This window comes from Archocentrus centrarchus, chromosome 17 (genome assembly GCF_007364275.1).
Source record: "Archocentrus centrarchus isolate MPI-CPG fArcCen1 chromosome 17, fArcCen1, whole genome shotgun sequence".
Taxonomy (NCBI): domain Eukaryota; kingdom Metazoa; phylum Chordata; class Actinopteri; order Cichliformes; family Cichlidae; genus Archocentrus; species Archocentrus centrarchus.
The window spans coordinates 3,841,021-3,858,941 of NC_044362.1; the positions used below are offsets into that span (position 1 = coordinate 3,841,021).

At 38.6% G+C, this 17,921-nt stretch overlaps 1 protein-coding gene across 2 annotated transcripts in view; it reads left to right on the plus strand.

The window, feature by feature from the left end:
* brinp2 (bone morphogenetic protein/retinoic acid inducible neural-specific 2) overlaps positions 1 to 17,921 on the plus strand; it is a 236,099-nt gene that overhangs the window by 31,754 nt on the left and 186,424 nt on the right. Inside the window, exon 1 of one of the 2 annotated variants that reach the window (XM_030752751.1) lies at positions 4,023 to 4,125. The exons of the other annotated variant lie outside the window; for it this stretch is intronic. The gene's annotated coding sequence lies outside the window, so the exon portion shown is untranslated. Of the gene's footprint in view, positions 1 to 4,022; positions 4,126 to 17,921 lie in introns of those variants that run through there. 2 annotated transcript variants of the gene reach the window in all.

Consider the following 17,921-nt stretch of genomic DNA (forward strand, 5'->3'; position numbering starts at 1 on the left):
CTCGAGTAGTTATGCATGGTGCAGGATGAGCTTTTTACTCTTCACTAATGCTGTGATGGCAGCTAAAGTGAGGTAATTTTGCTGTGGTTATCAAAAAAGAAAATAAGATCTAGGAAATAAATAAACATTAAATTTGATATTAAGTATCCTGTAAAGCCAGGAGAACTGGGATTTAATGGGACAGATGTGAGAGGATTTTCCCATCAAGAGACATCAGAGGCCACAATCTTTCCAAGCCTTGAAGCTGCAGAAAAGCAGCATCACTCATATGACTGCATGAGATGTGAAACTTGTTGCTTGTAGCGACAAATCAACAGAGAATTGTCAGTTTTCCTCATTGTTTAGCAGCTCTGTTTTTAGCCTAAAAAGAAATTTTCTCGCAGCAGCAGGCGGCTGCCTTTTAGCTCTGAGCTTGCTGCACAATACCTGCATGCAGTCTCGGTAAAAATCATTTTAAAGTAACAGATATTTTTCATAGGAGTTGCTGGCACTCAAGAAAAGAGATAAAAGATGACTTCACAATGAACAGAAATTGAAATCTAATATTGCTAATCTGTCTGCTGGATGCATGAATAAGTGGTTGCCAAAAAGAATAAAGAGAAATCCATTATATTATTTAAAATGCAGCCATAGCAGCATAATGAATGCAGCTGCGAATCAGTCTGAAGTACAAATGCATTTGTTTGGACGTGTTTGCCATTTTAACATGATTATATATCAGTGATGTGATATCTTGCCAGTTAGTATCATTTTTTTAAGCTAATTACAAATGAATCTCTTCATCACTTGGTCTGGAAGACATTAAAGGCATTCGCAAGTAGTCATGAAGTTTATAGAGCTGCAATAATGGAGCTCAGACTCCTCCATTGCCCCCACAGTGTTACATGTGTGCAACGTATTCGTCATCTCCTCGTCTTTTTCACCTCTTCTTCTTCTCTTCCTTTTTCTCTCATTCCGTCTCTCCATATATCATTGTTCTGCTTTCTCTGCCAGCCTCTCCTCATCTTATCTCTCTGCCTGCTCCCCCGTACAGCTTTACTGTGGCCCCGGGCCCTTTATTACTTTGTCGCTGTGCAGTGGCCACTCCTTTCGACCTGGCGCCACTCGGGGATTACTGTTATCTCCATCTCTGTCACTTGCTTATCTGTTTTCTAGACTCTTGAAATAAAGCCCAGCCAGATGTGTGATGTACTTAAGATTACCGGAGGCAGGTATGGAAATCCTCCACCGATTAGATGTCCTTCTACAGTCTGAGGGAGATGTGCAGAGAGTTCTGCCAAGCATCTTAGAGATACACCGATACACTCTCAAACCTATGTCCATGGATGGTTAGAGGAGCTTGTTTTTCTTTTCTCTTCTCTTTTACTTTTGTGCTTGTCTTCTTACCAACTGTTTATGTTATTCAACTTTAAAAAATAAAATAAAATCAGCTTAAATACTGAATTCAGTGTACCATGAAATCAGTATTTAATTACCGCCGCTCATTTTTAAAGTTACAGTGTGTAAAATTTTCACCACTAGATGTCAGTAGATTGCACTCAACTGAGTTCTATTTTCTTACCTCTCCCAATTCAAGTGCATCATCCTAGCTACAATCACAAACATTAACTTTAGCCTGGCCGTGGCTGACCGACGTGTTTCAGTCCACTGTTTACCTCAGCTGCCAATATCAATTTCTTCTTCTCCCTCTACGGCGTACTGCGTATGTGGCCATCACATATGTAGTACATGTGTCAGAAGGGAGATGTCCTTCCCAGCCACTGTATTCAAATATGGTTTAGGAACATGGTGGCTTCCACAAACCAGTGACGGCTCCTATGTATTTTTTAAGTTCATGAGAATGTATCAAATTGTCGGAAGACTTAATTACACACTATGTATATTTATGAGTACAATAGCCTTTCCTTCTAGTAAATAAAAAAATTAATGACTGTACCTTTAATGTCTACAATAAAGCACAAACAAAGACCAGCAAACAAATAAACAGGGCACAAAGCAACGCAACATATTCATTCATCTTCACATTTATCTTAGAGCTGGTGGCAGCTGATTAATGCTGTCTAATTATCCAGAGAAGAAAGGCACATTAATTAGGAAAAAGTTTGTATGATGAAAGCATGTATGCATGTATTAGAAAATTATTTTTGGTTTTCTTACCAGGCTTACTCTTGCATTACTTTTAGTTAGGGGAGTCCAGCCAAAGTGGATCTGAGATTTATGTTGGTTCAGAGTGAAATAAGTAAAGCAATTTGGTCTTTAAAAAAACTATTATTTTTTAATAATAGCACTGCATTAAACTCCCTGACTGCTGGGACCGTATGGAGTCATGGTGCTTTAGCTTCAGTAAAGTGTTGCTTGCATTTATACTCCAGTTTCTGGAGTTAACCAAGGCACTCTCTATTTAGAAAACCTACCTCGTAAGCAAAATTCTTACCAAATTGTGTTAAAAGGCCTATTTTGATTTTCTCATATGGGCAGTTTTGATCATGACCAGACAAAGCACTTGAATGAAACTGCGCTGTCTTAACTAACAAATGCGTTTGTCACAGGTCACAGACTTGCAGTTCAGCAAGGTTCAGTTTATAAAGGAGTGCGTACAATATGAACTTTCTTTTATTGTGAGTGAATAGCTTTACTTGCCATCTATACTATTTCTTTACCATTTATCAGAAGAAAATGACGTGTTCCCGTGAATCGGACTTTTGGACACCACATGAATACTTTACGATACTTTGCGTGTCAAAAGTATGACCTCAGGGTCAGTTACATATTTCACCGAGAACTTGAGCTAAGGAACACTTTTTATATGATAAGACTCAACCGTCACAGGTCAAAAATAATAGTTGAACTCTGGACTTTCTTCATTGTTCTCCGTTGCTTTGACCAGCATTTCAAAGAGGTTTCCAGTGCTGCAAGACCAGACGGCTCTCGTGGTGTTTCAGCTAGACAGTGCAAAGGTCAGTGCCCTTTTGGCACCAGTATAAAGACTAACTTTCAAAACTAACTTCACCTTTTTTTTTTTTTTTTTAACTTATTGACATTTTGCTGAATCCGGCCTCATGACATGAGGGAATGTCAGTTTTATGCAAGCTCTTAAAAAAGGTTAAAGGACATGTTTGTACAGCAGCTGTGGCAGATCATCACTCGCTGCTGTATGATTCACAAAATATATACAGTAACACAAACATATCAACGACACAGCATATTTCTAGAAGGCACATCATCTCATGCTTTTATATCGTTTAGTTTAGTCAGATTATCAATAGTAATTTTAATTTAAGATGGAAGATCGCTCTATGTGAGGTTGTCACTAAAGAAATTCTTTTTCACATCTCTTTTGCTTTGGGCATCTCTTCATATGTAAAATAATAATGAGTGCAGCTTTGATGCTGTAGCATCATTCACCCGTCACAGACAGCAAATACACACTGCAGTAGAAACGACGTGACAAAAGAAGGAAAAATTCATGAAAGTATTGTATAAATTTTATGCTTTTTTAAAAATATATACTTATGTGTTGACAGTACATACGGCATTGAGCATTTCTGACGCGATGCTGCGTGTCAGCATGTAATGAAGACTGTCATACATTTAAGGGACTGCATATACAACAGGAGCTGTGAGTTGTTCTGATGCGCAGCTCACTGGGAAGAATGATTGTTTACTGGGTAATGTCACCAGTTTATGCTTAAAATATAAGACTGATTTTTGCATTGAACTGTAAATAATCTTTGGCTTGCATGCTACAGGAAGAACTTCAGGATGGTTGATTGCGATGTCAATTTATCCGCATGAGAAACGCGCAGGCGAGCAAAAATGAAGAAATAAATAAGTGGAGTCAGAAATAAAAGACAGCTGATTTTTTTCAACATACTTTTTTAAAACCCAGCTACAAGCTAACTTATTTATAAGGCCAATGGCTGGTTATTATGTATTAATAAAGAGAGCTTATTGACAGTGACAGTGACACACCCACGCTGTTCTGTCTGCTTCAAATTATTTAACAGTAGACTGGCTGAGAACAGCTAAGCCAGAGTTACAGCGATCACTTTTAGTCCATGTTGCAAACAGTCAGCGAGCCCGTTTCCTGTAGTCTGATGTCAGGAATTATCATGTTAGAGAAAGGTAGGACACAGCCTGCTGCCTATTTACATTAAATGCTGTTTTTGTTTGTATTCACTGGTAAAGCAGTAAATGTTAGAGGGATACAGCCAAATGGATCTTCCTCATCGTGTCAGGTAGGATTATGTGTTTTTGTGCTTATTATTGTGCTGTTTTGGCAGATAATTGGAGGAGCTAATATTGTGTTACAAATCGAAATAATCATTTTCTCTGTCCTGGCCCTGATTAGGATTCCTAAACTCAAAAATAAATAAAATAAAAACTTCTTTGCCCTCATAAACATGAACCAGCAATTCTGAGTAAAATGTAACTGAAATATATAAAATCAAAGTTTTATTTATTCAAATAATTAATCATTGAGGAAAATATGCTTGTATAAACTGAATGAATACCAGTCAACTAAATTCCATTTAATTTACTTAAAGTCAGCATAATGGGTGTAAATATTTTTTTGAGTGTGGATTAATCATTATGTTGGTCAACATTAAATGAAGCCAAGAAACAAAGATGCAAAAGTTTTGCTAGTTCCAACAAAACTCTGTGTGTGTGTGTGTGTGTGTGTGTGTGTGTGTGTGTGTGTGTGTGTGTGTGTGTGTGTGTGTGTGTGTGTGTGTGTGTTTTATATTATTTAAATATCTGGGCACTGGACTGACTTTTGGACCAGGGCAACAAAAAAAAGTCACACACATTTGCACCATAGCCAGCCCACCTTTCTCTGTATATGGACCTGGATTCCTTTCAGTTATTCATAGTTAAGGTTTGCAGCACTGGGGTCAAAACAGAAACTTTTTGAGCAAAGAGGGAGCTGAAGGCACTGTGCCAAAAAATGCCTCAGAATCAGATATGTTTAACACACCTGGCAACAAATTTATCAACCAAAATAACTAAATAAATAAAGTGCACTGAACTAAGCAAAAAACATTGCAAACTAGATGCATTTAGATCTGGATAAAATGAAAAGTGAATGTGATTATAACAGGATTATCAGTGAAGCAGTTTGTACAAGCATAATTCTTAAACTATATTCACATACATAGCTGCATTAAAGTGGATAAAAGTCTTCCTCTTCTGCTAATTAAAGTAAATCCCTTCTGCTGTCTTAAAGCAATGGGGACATGCACATGTGAAAAATCTGCAGTGTGTAAGTTGAGCCTGTAAGTGTTCCTTTGCTCTAAAAAGAATCAGAGTAGCACTTCCTCTTTGACACTCAGCATTGTGTTGTCTTTTAATTCACTTTGGGTCTGTGTAGCATTTGTGTTTTTGGGTCAGAATCATTATGGCTGGCAATACTGCAGAACAAAGCAAAAGCACCACAATGCCATGACGTATGTTGGTTGGTGGTAATTTGAAACACTTACCCTTTGCACTGCATCAGAAATGTGACGAGCTTGTCAGGAACCTTATCCACAGGTGCCCGGTCACTCGTGCACTCCTCTCTATCCCTGTAGATCGTGTAAATTTATGGTTACATGCATTGGCTCTCCTTAAGGTCATCAGCGCGATTTATGCGCCCTGTTTTATGTTGCCGATGATCAGAAGTGAAAACGCACAAGACAAACACGCCTGGGGGGGAAAAAATGAAAAAATGAGGCTGCGAAAAAGACAGAGGGTGTGAATGAGAGGTGACAGAATAGTGTTTAAATATAAGGGATATTATATGCGCCACTCACTCATGCAAACATTGAGTCTGTGCACATATTTCACACCAACAACTAAAAAAGGAAACGTTTTACAGGGAATCTGACTCACTCTCTTGTCACCTGAGTTATAGTTTTTCAGCTGCAGGAGGATGATATGTGACTCTGTTTTTTTTCCCCCAGTTTCCTCCTCTGGGTAGCTACATGACTCATCATCTCCCCGTCCTGCTTCACCTACAGGCACACATCTGCCTGGCTAGGATTAAGCAGAACGGAAGCACGATTAAATGGCTTTGGCAACTGTCTTCTCATACATCTTAATAGAATTCACGAGTATCTCCCCTCTCTCCATTTAGGGCAAAATCCAGTCCCGGTCTTGAACATTTTTTTTTTTTTTTGCCTTTCATTTATCTGAAGTGAGGGGCCTCTTTGAGCCGACAACTGGCTTACTGTGCTTATGGGCAGGGCAGAGCAGATTACTCAATTAAATGAAGACATGGAGGAAAAGGGGCTCCGTTTATGCTCATCCTTAAGCCTCGATTCTGTTGTTCTAAAGGAGGCGCTGAGGGAAATCAAATGACCAAATTGTGGACAAAAGTGAAGAAGACAAATGCTGCACAAGGACATGCTTGAACACACTCTCTGTAATGCCGCAAATTGGAACAAAATAACTTTTCCCAATTTGGTTGACAGTGGTTCACAAAGACCACAAAAATACAACAGGAGTGGAAAGTAAATTTCTGTGTTTGCTGTAATTTTTGTAGTACTCTAAATATAAAGAGTGTGCCACATTAAGTATATAAAAAAATTCCTGCAGACGAGTTGGAGGTGGCTAGGGATAGGAAGGTCTGGCTGTTTCAGCTCAGATCACTGGACTTCAACCTGGACCTGGATAAGTGGCAGAAAATGGATGGAAAGATGGACGGATGGATGGATCTGACAGGTCCTTACACATTAAAGAAACACTGTTTCATTAATGTGTTAATGCCAAAAAAGAGTTAAAAGTTTTAAAACTCTAGCCAGGGTAAACTCGGTGCTCTAGAAGGTTTAGAAAGACAGTCTTATCAATTGTGTATTAGTACTTTTAATTGAATTGTTGGCAGCACATACTTGATCAGCTAGCTGAGATAGCTAGCTGATTAGCACTGACCAAACTTTCAAAATAAAAGCTTGTGTGATTGCAAATTTTGGCTTTGCTCAATGATCCTTCCACTTACATATTTCAGTGCCTTTTTAATAACATTTTTACAAAAATGTTGAAGAGCACCCTCTCCATGCCCTGTGCTTTTGAGCTTACTGATCAAAAATGCAACGTTATAATCAGTCTGAAATTAACTTTGAAGCATGATTATTTATCAGTCAAGTGCTCAATACAGAATATGAACAAATGGGCATAAATTTTGAATCTCAGTAAGTGGAAAACGAATAATTTTAATACCAAATTTCCACACGCAGAGAATAAAGAAAAAAACCCAAGAAGCTCGGTAATAATAGAGGAGATAATTACAGACCTCTTTGTCTGCGCTGGCAGAATAAAGCCGCATTGTTGCGGTGAAGATCCTTAACTACTCACATGTCTGCATCAGACTTGCGTAAAGGTCAGGCCATTGTGTGAAATTAGCAAAGACAGAAAGGTCATTGAGATTGTTTGCGGCTAATAGATAAGACCCAAGGCCTTAATGGGTTCATGTTTTTCCCTTTTTATCAAGGGAGGATAATGCACAAGAGCTGGCCCTTTTGTTTCCTATGGACTTCCATAGATACACACAAAGAGGAACACTCATTCCCATATTAGCAGACACATACAGGCACACAAAAAGTGTGTGAAACCAGGGTGAGGAGGTTCCAAGTCTGAGGTTCAGTAAGTTAATGAACAAGAGATGAAATATAAATCATTGTATAATACTTTGAACCTCAGCTTTTTACTGCTGTGGGTGTGTCTGTATTTATGTATGCTTGAATGCAATTTCAGGGCTTTATACATGAAAAGATAAAGGAGATGTATTCAGGAAATCATGGAGATTCCTAAGCAGTCTGGGTGCAAGTCAGATTACTAAATAATTTCTTTTGCAACCATACAAAGAAACACAAAGCAAAGGCAGATTCATTTTGAAGTCAAAGCTGAAAATCAAAGGGGATTGACGGTCTCTATCAGGACTGCATAGATTCTCAGTGACCTGTCAGGGAAACAATTCCAGCTATGAAAAGTTAGTTTTGTCAACTTGCCTTAAAAATAAAAGTACTGGCAGCAGTTCCTTTAAGAAGTACAAAATTTATTTTGTATTCTGCTCACAGTTTCTTTGGGATTTTCTGTCCTCTTGTTGAGTTGGCCTACAGTTATTTTATCTACTGAACGAAAGCTTTTCTCAAGACTGATTGGAAAAATGGAAGAAATACGATTATTTTTGCTATTTCTGTTTTTGGTTGATGCCCTGCAGTAGCAAAAAGACATTTTGGCTTTTTGAAATTGAGTTAATAATCAGTGGCATTTAAGTTACTGAGCCAGAAATATGAGGAAAGTTAAAAGATATAAAGTATAATACTTGTAAGAACAAAATCTGTCAAACAGACTCTCTGCTTTAGTGTGTTTCGTGTTTCATTTGAAGATGAGCTTGACTTAATAAGGAAATATATAAATCCTAAGGCCCAAATACTGACGGGGTCTTCAATGATGAATTACAGTATTACTGGTGCTGAATGAACAATCTGACAGATGATGGTTGATCTCTCTAAAATCTGAAAATTTAGACCGTTCCTGCAGCAAGATAAGACAGACAGCTGACAAAATTAGAGGATAAACCTGAAACCTTTGAGGGACGACCAGTCATGAGAGAAAAACGCGTATTCTCTGACTGTTTGGTGATTGAATGCTGGCTGTCACTGGGTTAAACTGGTCACAAAAATGGCGTTGAACCAAAAACCTGTGATTGCAGATTGGTGCCTGTACTTGAAGACAGCAACTTGTCTGCAAACAATCTAACTACTAGCTGAGCGCTTGTAAAACTTGAAAAAGCACAATGCAAAATAGAAATGGAGAATCTTTGATTTCAAAATAAAGGCTGTGCCTCAGCACTGCAGCCAACACGTTTCAAAAGACGCAACTTTTGCTTTGAAGGAAAACAGTCTCAGTTTCTGGTTACACTTCTCACAGTTTCACTTCTGCTCAGAGACTAACTAGCAAGTGTTTGCAGAAACTGCAGAAAAGATGGTATGTTCCATGCAAACTACAGGCAGTCATGGTGGCCATCGAGAGATTTTCGCCAGCCGGTTGGGGAATACTCCTCTTTCCCTTGTGTCAAGTGGTTGCCAGATGGTTACAGGCTGGTCTCAAGCCTTATTCACTTGACCCTACATGACACATGTCCAAAGTGGCAGACAAGTTAACATCACATTGTTAGCGGTGACAGTGTTAGTCGTCACATGGTCACATGATTAGCAGTCACGTGACAACAAAACCTCATAACAGAGCAACAGCTGTTGTAGGCGTGGCACTGATGTGGATAGTCAGGAGTCATGGGTAAGACTGACTGACCATTATAGAATAGTGATGTAGAGCTGATACTTACCAACAGGTAAAATAGTGATAATAAAAATGTTTTTATACAAACATTTATGTTCACTCACCAGCTAGGTCACCCCTTTGGTCCTGGCTCCTTGTAACACCCAGATTCCAGCCAGTCTTATATTCACACAGCACAGCTACACATATCTCAGTGGCATTAGGCAACAAGGGAAGCAAGTTTCAAATCACTTTTGGAAAGATTTAACCAGTGCAGGGGACTGAACACACCGGTGTTGCGTTCTTGCAGTGGACTCACTTTCTGAGAACATCACACCCCTAGTTAGTCCTAAACAGTCATAAGAAGCTGCTGGCAGACTCTCTGTATCTCTAGAGTAAAGACAAAGCGTCTGGTGGAGATTTGTCACTAGAACACATTTATGGCCCTTTGGGAGAGTTACTGTGTGGGTAATTGTGTTTTAGCTGAGGTAGCAGCTGTACTAGAAAGGTTTATAGCTGTAGCCCTGCTGTTTACTACAGTTAAAGTTGCTGGACAAAAATATCTCGCTAATTGTCTAATCTTTTTCACGCGCAATGTTTTCATTCTTGTTTATTGGGCTTGGCAATGCTAGTCGCATTAATAAACAATGCTAGTTGCATTACCAAGCACCTAAAGGATGTGTAAAAACTGGCTATTTAGTAAGCTAGTGTAGAACTTATGATAGGAGGGTTTTCCCTACTGGCATTAGCGTGAAACATTTTCATCCAACACTTACTCATAAAAAATATTAAATAATAAATTAAGGCTGGAATCTATGTCTACAGTTATTCACTATATTGGGGAAGAAAGTTAATACATAAAAGTTGAGGCTGCAATATAATAGGGGAATAGGGATAATGTTGCTTTAGATAATGTTTTTGAACTGAGAGGCTGCACGTCTAATTTATTGGCTTAATACTGCACTAAAAGCATTTTGTCAGCCCAATTCAAACAGCAGGAGATCATTAAGGCTTCAGTAACTTGTTTTACAGAGGAAATAAATTCCTGATGAACAGGAAGAAAATTGGCTGTGCAGTCGTTGGTGCTGACAAAAACATAAAGGCAGCTCACTTTATAAATTAATGGTCAAGTTACGGTATGTGCCGCTTGTCTTCATGGACGTTTTTAATGTGACTTCTTTCATAGCTGAGACTTTTCAGTGCTATAAGAACAATTACAGGTTAATACAGGAGACATTTAAATATTTTATTTAAAAACTAAAAATAAAACTAACACAGAAATATGTAATTTCTTTTTTTTGTTTTCTTTCTTTAAAAGGCAGTATTAAAGTACATCACACATTACCTCACTAACGACCACAATATATATTTGCTTAGTTGTCATTTTGACATACTGAGGTTTAGATTTTATGGCTAAACAGCAGGTTTGGGTCTTTTTCTTTTTTAAATAATTGTTTATTAATGTTGCTTTTATTTGATTAAAGTTGCTATTAGGAATGTTAACAGAACTGTTATTTACTTACGTTACATTTCAATATCAAAATTCTGAAAACATGACTGTACTTGTTTTTTTCAGTACAGTAGGCACAAGAGGCTTATGTATACTTGCTAAAAAAAAATTGGATGCAGCAGGAGCAACTTGGGGTTCAGTATCTCGCCCAAGGATACCTCAGCATACAGCCCCCTGACTCCTCCAGTCTGCATGCATCCATCTTGTTAAGCTATTATTAATGTAGTAGCTAACGTCTCTGGGCAGTAATAAAACAGTAATGTTAAAATTAGACCTGGATAGCAAGCATCGGACCTCCTTGTCTGTAAAATTATAAGAAAATGTTAATTTAATGGCATAACACAATCATTTGTGTTACCTTCATCTTAGGAACTCCGACCTTCCCAACTATTTGATGAGCAATGAAAATGTGGTGCCAGAATTCACCAGAAGCACGTGCAGTAAACAGGACTGTAGCTGACCACATTTGCCCAGACCTGCTTTTGTCTATCTTTATTAAAAAAAAAAGAAAGAAAAAGAAATCAATAAATTTTTGATACAATGGGGGGAAAAAAAAATAACAAAAGCCATCTCGTCATTCTTTTCCCCACATAAACACCAAAGTTTTGGTACAAATGACTTATGACGACTGTTTCTTTATTTTTTAAATGGCATTTGTTTATCATAAGAAAAAGTGTGAACCAGTATGTGATCATTAATACTACCAAAATCTAAAATTCAAGTGCTTAATTTGGTTCCTAGCTCTTTGCCGCGACTCTTCCAGCTTTAGTGTTTTAAAACGGGAGCATTAGCAGCTGAGCAGCTCCTCGGGGTGCCTTTGCCCTCTGTCTTTCACAGAAGATTCACAGCAGGATGGCTGCAGAAACTTCCTGGAAAATAAAAGCAAAGTACTTGGTCCATAGGGAATTATGTAATGGCTGGGTTAAAATAGACACAGAGACACAGGCAGGGAGACATGCACACATGTCAACTTTGATTTAAGTAGATCAACACTGTATTCCAGCAAGAAATGCATAAACACAAATATTAATCTTTGATTCGGCTTTTGATTATTGAACATTCTGCCAGAAACAATCAGGGTATATACGTATGTTTTCACTTTGCATCAGCGTGTCAGTGCTGGGGGATGCATCTTTGCTTTTAGGCTTTAAAGCGGCATTAAGAGTTGCAATGCAGAGCTACGTGTTTGATTTGGGATTGATTTTACACCAGAAATTAGGAGCACACCAGCTTGTGACCCCTGATGTTAGGGTGATGGAATCAAACTGGGGTTCTTTGGTGCATAGGATAAATGTGTTAACCACTACAGCACAGCTTGGTGTAGTTTATTTGCTCCTATCTAACATAAATGTTGGATTATTGTCATCCATTAAAGCTTAAAAAACAATGGATCTGAGAAACGCCATATTTCCCACATGGGTTGGTAGAGACTCCCCCACCCCACCCAAACTAGTTAGATCTGAGTAGATGAACTTTGCAATCATCATTACCAACAACCTGTGCCAGCCGAGGTTATTTTAAAGAGAGCCTGGTTCTTATAGAATAAGAGCCTATACTGTTCAAGCTAAGGGAGCTCAGTCCAGGCATTTTAAGTAAATATTGTAAACATATGTATACACACACAGATCTACCCTTCATCATGCACCAGCACCCTGCATATTCTGCATACACACATCAGTGCACAGGAAGCTGCTCTTCAGCTCTTTCAGCTTCTTTAATTAAACCAACCATCGCTCCTCCAATTCCCCCCCATTATGGAGCTGTAAATCTAGCAAGCAGCTCTGGCTAATAGCAATTTACCCACAAAGTGTTGCAACTGGCCTGTGTTGGCCTTCCAGCCTAATCAGCCTTCATAAATAAATCAGCAGGATGGGCGTGAGTGATGTGTAAGCATGTTTGCGGTTGTGAATGTTGGGATGCGCGTGACATTTAGTTACAGGATTTGTTTTCAGGGTGGCGTGCATTTGAGGCGACATCGAGCATTTTCACGGAGTCGGCTGAGCAGATGGAGAGACAGGAAGCGTGAGCAGAAAGTGTCAAACACGGAAGAACTTATTGTCTCGCTCATAGTTTCCCTGCAGTCCTTTTGTTTAGTATCTGTCAGTTTTGGCTGGGAGCAAACTTTGCCATGTGTATTTTACAAGATGGCCTGTTTACCAGAGACAGGCCAGAATGGATGAGAATCTGCTTCAGGAAGGAAGACAAGCACCCATGAGTGAACCTACTGTTCTCAAGATGCACCATGCTGTTATTTTGCTGTGCTGAAAACTAATATCTCCGGTGCTTGTGATATTCTGTTGACATTTCCCCCCCGTTTCATGACTCATTTTTTTGAGTTTTTCCCCAGCCCCGACAGGAAATGCACACACACACACACGCACACACGCACACACACACACACACACACACACACACACACACACACACACACACACACACACACACACAGTGTTTTTAAACCTGGCTCATATCAGTTGTTACAGTTGTGTACCATCATAACTGTAAGGGCTCATCAAGCGTAATAAAATAAAATCATTCATCAGGGTGCTTTTTGTGCGCTTCTCTGGCAAAAAACTAGAAAGGCGTGGCTGATGTCATTGTCACCATCGATCAGGCTTGCCATCATGCAATGTGACTGCTGCCATCAATCATGTCTCCCACGGCGCACAGTAAGAGTCCAAATATTCAGAGATGTCATGGTTTATGTATGCCCTGCCTGTCAGGTATAATATGTGTACATGTGCACTGTTTTAACTTGAGATGTAGTCATAAAGGTGTGTGTGTCTGAATATGTAGGGATTTATCTGTGTATATATCTGCCTTTACAATGAGACAGATCACACCTGGAGGCTAAATGTAAAATGTACCTTTCGGGAAGTGCATCTGAAATAAGGAACGGGATGAGACGGCTTTATAATGCACCTGCATACGCTCACTCTTCTTTAAATCTGCAGCTGTGTGTACTCTGCATATCACTGCGTTATTCATGCCAAAGACACTTTGCCGGAAACCTTGTGAGCCATGATCAGAAACGAGATTTGATATCTTCCACAAAACATTCAGTTTTTGGCTAGTGGTAGAATAAACCCCAAAAGACAATTCGACTATATTATCTCATTTTAATACAATGCTTAGCCTGGCTGTCTTAAGACTTAGTTATTGCTTTTGGCAACAGCCAAAGCAGAAAAATCCTGCACAAAAATGTGATAGCACATAAAGAGTATGTGAATACTGGCTTCTCTGATTCACTGTGGCACAACTCACATTGTATTCAATAAAAAAAAAGTGGTAATAAACATACTTTAGCTAATGTGGAAGCTGCTGCTATGCAAGCCAATTAGCTGTTACAGCAGGAAATAATTGAGGATGATTGGCATATTGCATGCTAAAGCATATACAACTCAAAACAAACAAACCCAAGCTTATCCATAAATACAACAGAGAGATGGAAATAGCTTTTACGTGTAATGATAATGACTTCACATTTAGTTCTGAAATAGAGAAAAATAATAGTAAACATGTTTATTTTTTTAATAATAATAATAATAACACCATTCAGCTCATTAATGAAAAACCATTTTAAACATACAGTCCTTTCCCCTAATTAGGTTTACATAATGCTAATTTCTTTTATCACAGATGTTGTAAGGAAATATATAATTGCTGTTTAAACGTCACAGGCAAAGTAAAGTTTATTGTTGTGTGTGATCACAGGTCTTTGAAACCCTTGGAACAAAGAAATTGTGATGGAAGAAGTTAAATTTAAATTTTAATACAGCAAATACGTGACTGTGGCTCCTGCAGCGCTATTCAGATAATTTAATTTCGAAAAAGTTGAAATATAGGTTTGTAAAGAAAAACATTCTTTCTTCTTTATACTTTGCAGGCAAGATAATTTGGCTGCCCAAGTAGTTATTTATGCATGTGTTATGAAATCTAAACAATGAACAATGACCAATGGTAGCATTTGATAATGAGGATGACTAGTTTGCTATGTAGGATATTAAAACTCCTAAACACACACACACACACACACACACACACACACACACACACACACACACACACACACACACACACACACGCATATATATATATATATATATATATATATATATATATATAAACCCCATATTCAGTACATCCAGCAGCAGAATGCTTCCCTTTCAGTCGGTGGAACCACTTTACATAGTACAAAGTTCATTGGGATCATGGATGAAATGTAAATCCAAAAGCAGCCGATATACATCTGTTATAATCAATATGTGTGATGTTATGCAGGCAACCCGTTTGCTTTTCCTATATAGACGTGCACAACTCTACACACTCATGTCAACACATGATTCTAAAATAACACAAAAATAATCTATACATTAAACTGCCATCTTGGGAGTGAGTTCCCTGAGGATGTTATGCTCAAATATCTTGTCTTGCATTTTTCATGGAGTGTATTTCTTTTATTGAGTTTTGTCTTGTTTGCAGGCTAGAAGCAATATAGGAAACACTACCTTCTAGCTTGATTTAATTCATGTTCATATGGGCTTAGGAGGTTATGAAATATTGACAAAAAGGTGAAGGTAACTGATAACAACTGGTTTCTGTCACTTCAAACAAAGCTTCAGGGATGGGTAGATATCTCAATTAGTCATGCACAAATTTTGCAAATTCTTCAGTCATCAATTTTATTGTTTCCTCCTACACATTCCCAAGAAGAACCCTCTCCTTTGCAATGACGTAGTTCAGGCTGACACCTTATAACTCCAACCAAGAGAGCTCAGTGTCACAATCATGTTGCCTGAAGCAAAAGAAATCCCAAATAGCAGACTTGGCTGTCGCAGAGGACGTTTGGGAAGGATAGGCTACAGCAGCAGCTGTTGATGTAATGTAGGACGGATGGCAAACAAGGGACCTATCAACTCCCACAGTTTTGAGCACCACTCTAAGTACATGTGATGGCTTGAACAAACACTCTCCGGATTTATTTCAGCCTGACATCCAGCTCTGCTTCCCCCTCCTGACTGGAACTTGTACACTGCAAAAATAGGCACGTAATGCAAAGACAGTGTCTGGTGTTACAAATATAAATGTCTGCCCCTTTTGATTAGTGTTTTATTTGGAAATCATTTCCACAGCTGTGCTGGAAAAAACAACCTGAGCGCAGTCTCCGTATCATAAATATGGTACCCGGCTATCTTTGAATAAATAAATTAATTTCCGTGACAAGGCATGTCAGACAGACCTGATTGGATTAGAGCTAATAAAAATATACCAAACATTTACTTCCTATCTTCTAATACTGTAACACACTATTAACAAGAAATGACAGCAGTGACACGCTCGGTTTAACACTAAACACCATGACAAATTGTCAGCAATCCCGACACAAAGCGTTACAGCAAATTTAATGCAGCCCTCTGAGCCACGTCAGCGTTGACATGAACTGTGAACTGTCTCTACTGTATATTTTATCCCCGTTCAAGTATTAATGTTCATTGCAGCAAATGTTTGCCTTTATGCTGAGAAAATCAAACAAGTCTGTCCCCGAGCAAATCTTCAAATATCAGTGACATTACCCGCTGTACTATATTCCCATTCCACGTGGCCACATCTCTTTCATCTCCCATATATTAATGCAGAAAAAAACAAAAACATTAGTACCATGAAGCACAAATGTTACGAGATCAAACAACTGCAGGGTCTGTGAGTGGGAGCCAGAGGTGTGTCCCTGGATTCAAGGCCCGTTTTTCCTTTATTTTTTCCTGCATGGTGACGCTCCCCTGCAGAGTTGTACAAAAACGCGCTATTGACGTATCAGGACATTAACCACCTTGAGAGTTGGAAGTAAGTTGGCCAAATCAAGTCTGGGTATTTGTGAAGGCCAATTTCATAATATCTCATCATCTGTTCAGTTCCATGTCTCATGAAACCATAGGCATATTCACACTGTGTTATTCTAAAATGATCTCCACTCCCATTCGCTCTAAATTGCAAGTCATGAGCTATTTCTGTCGAAAGCTTTGTCAGCAGTCTTCTGCTTAGAACGCTCCCTGATGAGCCAGGTTATACTGCTGATGCCCATCTCCACTGGAAATGACTATCCAATGTAATAATTCTCCTGCTTTGCTAAGGGCCATCTGAAATATTCAACATTCTTTTCTGGAACACAATTTCCTATAAACTTAAATAGCATGAAAATATAATGGGGCTGTATGGACCTACAGATACAGCTTCCTGCAGAGGATAGGTGGTCTATGACAGGGCTCTGGGGTGGTTGTATAACGGGAGCTGGATACAGCACATTCTCTTAAAAAAAAAAAAAACAGTCGGTTTGTATATATGAATGAGAGTTTTCATTATGTGAGCTGGCTGACCCTCTGCACATAAACAAAATGAATGCTTTTCAATGTATGTTGAATCTAAGGGACTCTGTAATCACGCTGTAATGCGCGCCTGGACTAATCAAATGCTGATCTTTACAACGACCTTTCTGTTGAACTGATGAACCAAACTGATGACGGCAATGCCCACATCAGTATTTGAGAAATGATGTGTGAAAAACAGTATAAAAAGAAAAATGCTTTCAAAATGTATTACATTTCATAAGTGCAGTAAACAGAAAAAAAAGCAAACATTGGACCTCAAGGTAACTATGTGCAATCTTTTGATGGCAAAAAATAAATAAATAAAATAAATAAATAAAAATAAGCTGTGGCATCTGCATTCCTTCTTTTAAGGATGTATCAGACTGTTGATATTTCCAATCCTAAAGTTTTTGGTATCTGTTGACAGGTTTGTTTTGGTTCTTCGGCCTGAAATGGTTTCTTTCACTTGCATCTGCATCTCTTTGGACCTCATTTTGAGAGTTGCCATGAACAGCAACAAATGTCAACACTCTGAATTAACTCCAGATCTTTTATCTGCTTAATTTGTCATGGAATAATGAGGGAACAGGCCTCACCTGGCCATGAAGGTATTTGTCAGTCAATTGTCAAATTACTTTTGGGCCTCTGACAATAGGGGGCTAGGCATAGTAACAGCTGTAATTCCCAAACAATTAATACTTTTGTTAAACCCATTAAATTAACCTGAAAATCTGCAGTTGAATCACATCTTGAGTGTTTTGGAAATCCACTGTGGTGGTATACAGAGTCAA